Genomic DNA, 8313 nt, shown 5'->3' with positions numbered 1-8313 from the left:
CAGCATGAGTTTGCATTCCTGCATGCAAGAGGACTTGGATTGAGTTGATGGCAGCTCTCCCTGGACTCATAATAATTTAAGGCATTGGTTCAAGGTGGTCTGGAGGGGGGGGGTTGGAGCACCTGTCCCCTCCAATGCGCAAATATATTCCATTAAGGGAATCCAAGGATTCGCTAGTCGGGAACCAATGCCTAGACAAACTACCATTGAGCAGGCCAGAAAGCATGTTAATAAGGCAGTGGACAATAGAATAAATAAAATAAAATAAAATAACAAGTAAAATAAAATAGGTCCTTGCTTTAGGTGGCTCTGTAATATTGCACCCTGCTATTTTCTTCAAGGCTGTTGCCCTCTTTAGGGCAGATGGGCTGCATCTTTCCCCTAAGGGGAACGACACCTGGCGGGATGCGATTGCCTTGGAATTCTTTGCTCCCCCACAATGTTTGCTGGTACTGACGATATGGTGGGGCCCAGTCGTCAGTGCTGCCCTGCTGAGGTCAGGTGCAGCTAGTCATGAACCAATGCCTAGACAAACTACCACCGAGAAGGCTGGAAAGCGTGTTAATAAGGCAGTGGAAATAAAATACAGGTTGTTGGAAATCGAATGCATGCAAAGGTTATGTTCGTTAACATTATTGGTGTCTTACAGTTTTGCTTGTTTTATCTTAGGTTTAGCAGCTGTCCGCATTTGGATGGTGGGGCACAGCATCATGCATTGAGCTGGCATCAGTGCACGGCAGTCCGGATTGGGACCGGGTCTCGGCCTTCCTCCACATGTGCAGTTGCCTTGGCTGTCCAGACTGGGAATGCGCCGGCCAGAATTCCTGCCGCTGATTCGGAGGCAGGTGCTGCTGGAAGGGCCGCCCACTGCTGTTGGGGTGCAGCTGGGTGAGAACGACCTGGTTTCCATGGACTGTTTTTTCACTATGTGCTGCAATTTTGGGTGACCTGGAGGAGCTGCGGGCAGTGGTGCCGACAGCAAAAATATTTTGGTCAAAGCTTTTGCAACGACGTGTTTGGAAGGGTAGTCGTTGCCCAGCTGCCACTGAAAGGGTCAGAAAGCGCATCAATTCTGCTGTGTCTAAAAAGATTTTTGAGCTGGGGGGAGATGTGATTTCCCATCCTGAGATTCTTTTTCAGGCTGCATCCTTTTTCAGAGCTGATGCCGTGCACCTTTTTGAGTTGGGTGGAGATGTGATTTCCCATCCTGAAACTGGTCGGAGCTCCTGCCTCGGATTCGGAGGCAGTTGCTATGGGAAGGACCCCCATCGGCCATTGTGGTGCAGCTGGGTGAGAACGACCTGGTTTCTATGGACTGTTTTTTCCTGCGTGCTGCAATGGAGACGCTGCGGGCAATGGTGCCAACAGCTAAAATTTTTTGGTCAAGGCTGCTACAACGGCGCGCTTGGAGGGGCAGTCGTTGCCCAGCCGCCACGGAGAGAGCCAGAAAACGCATTAACTCCGCAGTGTCGAAGATCGCGGAGCTGGGCGGAGATGTGATTTTTCATTCTGAGATTTCTTCTCAGAAGCCATCCTTTTTCCGAGTTGATGGCGTGCACCTCTGCTTCTGGTAATGAGGCATGGCTAGGTGCGGTGGTGTCCAAGCTGAGGTCTTGGCTGGGGCTGTGAGTGGTTTGGCGGTGAGCTGGAGTGCTCCTTGGCGGTTAGGCATTGGTTAATTGGTTCTTGGAGGGGTAAGTGCCTATCCCTCCAAATGATGCGGAAAGGGAATTCCGTTAAAGGAATCCAGGGGCTTGCCATTCTTTCGTCCTTGTCCGTGGTGCCGGACTTGGGCCGTGCAAGCCCCACCGGAACATGAGGGTGAGAAGTGTTGGACTGATTCCCGGCCTCATTTCTCTCCCAATACTTGTTTCCCATGCTGGCTTCCGGTGGTGTCCAGAAGGGACCAGCTCTGTCCTCTGGCTTCCGGTGGTGTCCGGAAGGGACCAGCTCTGTCCTTTGGGGGCAAGGACAGATAGTCAAACCAATGCCTAAGCAACCACTCACATTTTTTGTATTGAAATAAAGTTGTGGCCAAAATTATGCCAAAAACCTAAACAAAAATTGAAGTGTGAAGTGTGAATTTTTTGGGGGTGGCACTGTGGGACTCAACACGCAAAGCGTGTTCTCCCTAACAGAGAGCACGTGTTGCGGTTGGGGGAACAGGCCACTGTGTTATGACTAGGCAAATTTGGGAACCCAAACCTGTAAAGGGTTAATTGGGTTGCTGGGGATTTTTGAGTGTTGCCAATTCGGAGGAGGGGTCAGAATCTATAAATATAGGAGCCAGACGTTGGGAAGTCCTCTTGGCTGTTTTGCAATGGATCACCCGCCCCCCCTCCCTTTTATAGGGTGGTTCTTTGGTTCTCTTGACCTTGCTATGCCTGTCATGGGGTCGTTCGCCTTTGAGCGGGGGCCTGGTAGGAATTTTGCCATTTGGTTGATTGGCTGTTGCCATTTGGTTTTTGCCTACTGCGTAGCAAATCGTCACAACTTGTAAGGTTGGCGGTTAGGCATTGGTTAATTGGTTCTTGGAGGGGTAAGTGCCTATCCCTCCAAATGATGCGGAAAGGGAATTCCGTTAAAGGAATCCAGGGGCTTGCCATTCTTTCGTCCTTGTCCGTGGTGCCGGACTTGGGCCGTGCAAGCCCCACCAGAACATGAGGGTGAGAAGTGTTGGACTGATTCCCGGCCTCATTTCTCTCCCAATACTTGTTTCCCATGCTGGCTTCCGGTGGTGTCCGGAAGGGACCAGCTCTGTCCTCTGGCTTCCGGTGGTGTCCGGAAGGGACCAGCTCTGTCCTTTGGGGGCAAGGACAGATAGTCAAACCAATGCCTAAGCAACCACTCACATTTTTTGTATTGAAATAAAGTTGTGGCCAAAATTATGCCAAAAACCTAAACAAAAATTGAAGTGTGAAGTGTGAATTTTTTGGGGGTGGCACTGTGGGACTCAACACGCAACATGGAAATGCGTTGAAAAATGTGGAATGAACAAATGGTTAATAAGAATATGTACCCCCCCACAAACAAATCAGAACAGTTGCTCAATAAAGACCAGGTGCAATCTAACCTCTGCATAAACTTTGTGCAAGCAGATCGTGATGAATGCTCCATAAATAAGTCGCCTGCAGGAACCGTTATTCATATCAGTGTGTGGCATGCATTTATCCCCTGGGTTTCAGTTCTAAAATGTGGCTTCCTAGTTCTGTTTCTTGTCCCAGAGGATCAAGATGACTCTTTGTATAGTTAACAGTGAGAAACGGAGCTTGAGGAATTCACTCGCTTCAGAGAACTTCAGATAATGAGAACTGCTTGAGGAACAGGAGTGTGTGCCAAATCCCATTTATTCCTTCCAACTTAGTTCCATCTCCAGTGCAACATTAACACCATAGAACTTTTTTTTAAAATGTTTCCCAGGCACAGAATTACTAAATTATTCCAACTCAGGCACAGCCAAATCATTGCTGATTATTCTTATTAGTCTGTGTTGAGAAAATCCCCCCCCCCAAAGCCCTTTACTACAGATTTTTCCTTTAAATTGCACTCACAGGCTAAAGAATGGGGATTTTCTAGTTGTCCGCACCCAGTGGGTTCTGGTCTGGCTACTCTCACTATAATCCCTTCCTCTGACTTTCAGCTCAAGCTAAAAGCAGAATTATGGGGGAGAGGTGTAATTCTATTCATAAGGGTGCTGTCAAGTGCTGGAAACAATTATTTGAGATACAAATCACAGCTCTGTAGAACAGAAAGAAACTGAATCACATGTTCTGGTTCTTTCAAGACTCTTCTGAAAGCTGTTGCAAAACACCTTCAGCCAGAGGGAAGGTTTTCAGAGTGACTGTTGGTTCTACTGATGTGCTTAGGAATCACATCTCTCCAACTATTATTCAGACCCAGCGGAAAACAAGAGATCCTCAGTGGAACTGCATATGTGAAACTTAGCAGCTGGAAGCACAGAGCATTTGAAGTCAGAATGTAATGCTCCAGAACAGGAGTAGGGAGACTTGCTGGACTACAATTCCCAACAGCCCCAACTATTGACCATGCTGGATGAACTTGATGGGAGTCGGAGTCCAACAACATCCTGTGGGTGCTCCACCCCTGCTCTGGAAATTGTTTAGGCAATGAACAGCGACTCAGGAAAAACAAGGGTAGCAAAGGGATGGCAAGGAAGAGCAATGTTCAGGGCTGGACCAAGGCATTTGCTTCCTGAGGTATCAAATAGTTCACCCGCCCATATAAATAATGTTGCAGCAGCAACAACAGCCTGTTTGCTGGCCTTCCCTAATCTATTGGTTTTTCTGTAACAGACTCACATGGCCACACCACTGGAAATTACAAAATACAAATATACTGTGACTGGAAGCTGGGAGAGCAAGCAAAGCATCAGGGCATATTTTGGAGGAGCACCTGCTACCCCTTAGAGCCATTCCTCTAAGGCAACCAAGCGGGATGGAAAGCAAAGAGAAGGATGCTGGCAAGAACGCAACATCCAGCAGGCAGGCAGACTCCTGGCAACAACAACAGCGATAGTGAGGTTATATCCTGGATAGACTCTCTAATATGCTCTGGTAGGAACCCACATGCATCCTGGGGAAGGAAACAGCAGCTGAAGAAAGCCCAGAGAACCGACAAAACAGGAAAGGGAGAAAAGCTGAAGACCACAGCAAGTGAGGGGGGCCTTCAGTCAACAGCATCATTACCTGGAGCCCTCCAGCCTCTGATCCTTCCTTCTCCCCTTCCTGTTTGTCTGTTGCGCATCTCAGCTTTTGCCAGTAGGTGTCCCCAATCTCTTGACACAAAGGCTCCACTCCCTACAGCGCTTTCCTTTCTTGAGGGGACCATGAGCAAAACATAACATGTGAATGGGCAGATTTCATAGCAAGATCAGATAATATGTAGTGTTAAGCTGGAGATGCCTTTTATTTTTCTTTAAAGGAAGGAGAGAAGAAGTAACTGCAGCAGTTGCATATGTTAAAACCGACTTCCAGTGCTAATAATAAGGTAAAGGTAAAGGTACCCCTGCCCGTACGGGCCAGTCTTGACAGACTCTGGGGTTGTGCGCCCATCTCACTCAAGAGGCCAGGGGCCAGCGCTGTCCGGAGACACTTCCGGGTCACGTGGCCAGCGTGACATCGCTGCTCTGGCGAGCCAGAGCCGCACACGGAAACGCCGTTTACCTTCCCGCTGGTAAGCGGTCCCTATTTATCTACTTGCACCCGGAGGTGCTTTCGAACTGCTAGGTTGGCAGGCGCTGGGACCGAGCAGCGGGAGCGCACCCCGCCGCAGGGATTCGAACCGCCGACCTTTCGATCGGCAAGTCCTAGGCGCTGAGGCTTTAACCCACAGCGCCACCTGCGTCCCTACAGTGCTAATAATAGCTTTGCACTTATCACCTGTTTGTGTAACGCAGGCTCTATACGCTGTAAAACAATGCAACCAACAACCTGAGAAAATGGGGGTCTCTGGAGATCCTTGAGTGCAGGCTTTTTCTTTTAAAAATTGCCAGTGTGTGGCCCTGATCCAGACCTGTACCCTCGTGTGGGCATATGCCGGTTCTCTCGGCCTGAAGCAAGATGAGTGCTGCACCCCATAGTCACCTTTGACTGGAATTAACCATCCAGGGGTTCTTTACCTCAGTGGGGTCTCTCACTGAGTGATGGGCCCTGGCAGGTGCATAACAAGAACAACCCTGCCTGCCGTTCCTAAGCCTTTTACAGAAATTAAGTAGCTAAAACTTGGCATAAAGTTCAACTCAAAGGGAAAAGCTTCACTCACTTAATTTGTGATGTTTGAAGCTCAGGAGCACAGGCTGATAAGAAAAGGTGGCGACCCTAACAGTGGGAGAGGAGGCAAGGAAGGAACATGGTTGCACGTGACCTCCTGAGTTATGAACTGAGTTGCTAATTTCTAGTGCTAACTAGTTCCTACATTTCCCTGTTGGACGGGAAAGATTTAGCAAGCTGCCACAGTGCTTGAAAATGTTGACATCCGTCTAAAACAAGGGTGGCTTCCAAGGACAGGAAGTATCGCAGGTCAGTAACTCTGTAAAGCTGTCCTATGACCTTTGGAGATACCGAGCATCAGCAGATTATTTGTTTTTCTGGCTGGTTATTGAGTTCCTCTCGCCTTAACTCCACCTCATCTGCTCTGCTGAGAGAGCATCTCCTTCTGGCTCCTCCTCTCCCTGAACTATTTCTCTCCCAGCCGCTCCTTGTAGAAGAACACTGTAACTTTTAAGAAAGGTTCTTGAGTTTGCTTCACCCATGCCTTCCTTCCTTTCTTCCTATCCCTTTTCCCCTTTGTGTCATGTCCTTTAGATGATGAGCCTGAGATCAAATCAGGGGCAGCCTTGGTATCTATCTATCTATCATCTATCTATCTATCATCTATCTATCTATCTATCTATCTATCTATCTATCTATCTATCTATCTATCTATCTATATCTATCTATCTATCTATCTATCTATCTATCTATCTATCTATCATCTATCTATCTATCATCTATCTATCTATCTATCTATCTATCTATCTATCATCTATCTATATCTATCATCTATCTATCATCTATCTATCTATCATCTATCTATCTATCTATCTATCTATCTATCTATCTATCATCTATCATCTATCTATATCTATCTATCTATCTATCTATCTATCTATCTATCTATCATCTATCATCTATCTATATCTATCTATCTATCTATCTATCTATCTATCTATCTATCTATCTATCTATCTATATCTATCTATCTATCTATCTATCTATCTATCTATCTATCTATCTATCTATCATATCTCTCTCTCTCTCTCTCTCTCTTTCTCTCATCTATCTATCTATCTATCTATCTATCTATCTATCTATCTATCTATCATCTATCTATCTATCTATCTATCTATCATCTATCTATCTATCATCTATCTATCTACCACTCCAGGAGCCTTTTCAGTTGCTACACTTTAAAATAAATAAATCCAAAATCTAAAATTTATTTAAAATAAATAAATCCAAAAATGCTGTTTTGGCTTGCATGGTGGGTGAAAATTCCTGTCCTGTTTCCTGATCTGTATTACTCTCTTCCTTGTGCTTTCTGTCACATCCCTCCCTATGTCTGGAGTGGTTTCCTCCTTTGTATGTCCACAAATTAAAGATTTTAAAATAGACATTTGATTCAGTTCTGGAGCATGAAACGGGTGGCTGGTGGTCATGGTGTGTGTTTGCCAATTTGACCCTTTCCAGGTTTCTTAGCTTCTCAGTGAGGAAGGAGGCCGACTGCTTCTTCTGTTCACCAAAGGCCAATGCCACAGTCGCCATGGCAAGCATGGCAAGTGAGATTTTTGAAGACTGGCTATTATGGGGAATTCAGCTGCTGCTGCTGCTGCTGGTGCACTGCAGTGTTTTAGACCTGGTTTGTGGCAATTTTCCTGACTCTGAATACAGTAACATCAACCCTAGTGTTCACTACTGGCTGTCAATAGACCTTTGATGAAATGGACAGGGGAGTTGCCTTTGGGGTGGCTGAAAATGCCATTGGCAATGCCTTGCTGCATTGCTTGCCCTGATTTTCCTTGTTCTGCCACCCACATTGAGATCTGCTACACAATCCATGCCACCATAGCTAGAATTTTGCTTTTAAATAATCTCCCTTCATGTTTACACTAAATTGTGAGCATACCAACATATTTTAAATCTGTTTTGCAGCAATGTACAACTATTCCTCTTTTTGTTTCAAAGAGAAAGAAGGGCTAATTTCAATAATGCTGGTGCCCAGAATGAGTGCAGGAAACAATTTAATAATAATAATAATAATAATAATAATAATAATAATAATTTATACCCTGCCTTTTCCCCTGATGGGACTTAAAGAGCCATGTTTGGCAAAGTTCTTCCCCTTTCAGAGTGGTTTAAAATAGCTCTTGCTTTTGCAGTCTAACAAAAATTTTTAAATAGTCATTTCCTGAACTATTTCCCAGAAAGAACTTTTTCAGGAAATAACTAATTAAAGGGCCAGTCTCTGGGACAAGCAGACGATGGAGAAGCCTTTGCTGATTGAAGGCAGCAATCCTCAATGCACTTTATAAAATACTTCTCTTCACATTGCTCTAATTGTGTGGATGTGATTTAACTTCTGCATATTTTGATTGAAGATAGTAGGAGCAAGTGGGACAGCGGGCAGCGTTGGAGCAGAGATGGATGGGGAGGAGGCTGGTGTTGAATGTTCGTTAAGCTCATTATCAGTGAGGCGGGAGTGAGGCACGAGCACAAAACAGATGAGAACCAGCCAAAGGGAAAGCTAACAGCTGAA

General features: G+C 45.9%; 1 long non-coding RNA gene across 1 annotated transcript; it reads right to left on the bottom strand.

Annotated features, from left to right (window-relative positions):
- Positions 1-449: 449 nt before the first annotated feature.
- LOC310846179 lies at positions 450-1335 on the bottom strand. Its single transcript, XR_014565182.1, has 2 exons — positions 1302-1335; positions 450-899 (listed from the first exon to the last, which is right to left on the bottom strand). It is a non-coding gene; the product is annotated as an uncharacterized lncRNA (long non-coding RNA).
- Between the last annotated feature and the right edge of the window lie 6978 nt (positions 1336-8313).

The sequence above is a fragment of the Podarcis gaigeae genome (genome assembly GCF_964106915.1).
Source record: "Podarcis gaigeae genome assembly, chromosome: 1".
In the NCBI taxonomy this organism is placed as follows: Eukaryota; Metazoa; Chordata; class Lepidosauria; order Squamata; family Lacertidae; genus Podarcis; species Podarcis gaigeae.
Note: the sequence above shows the minus strand (reverse complement) of the source record. Positions and strands in the feature narration are given on the sequence as shown.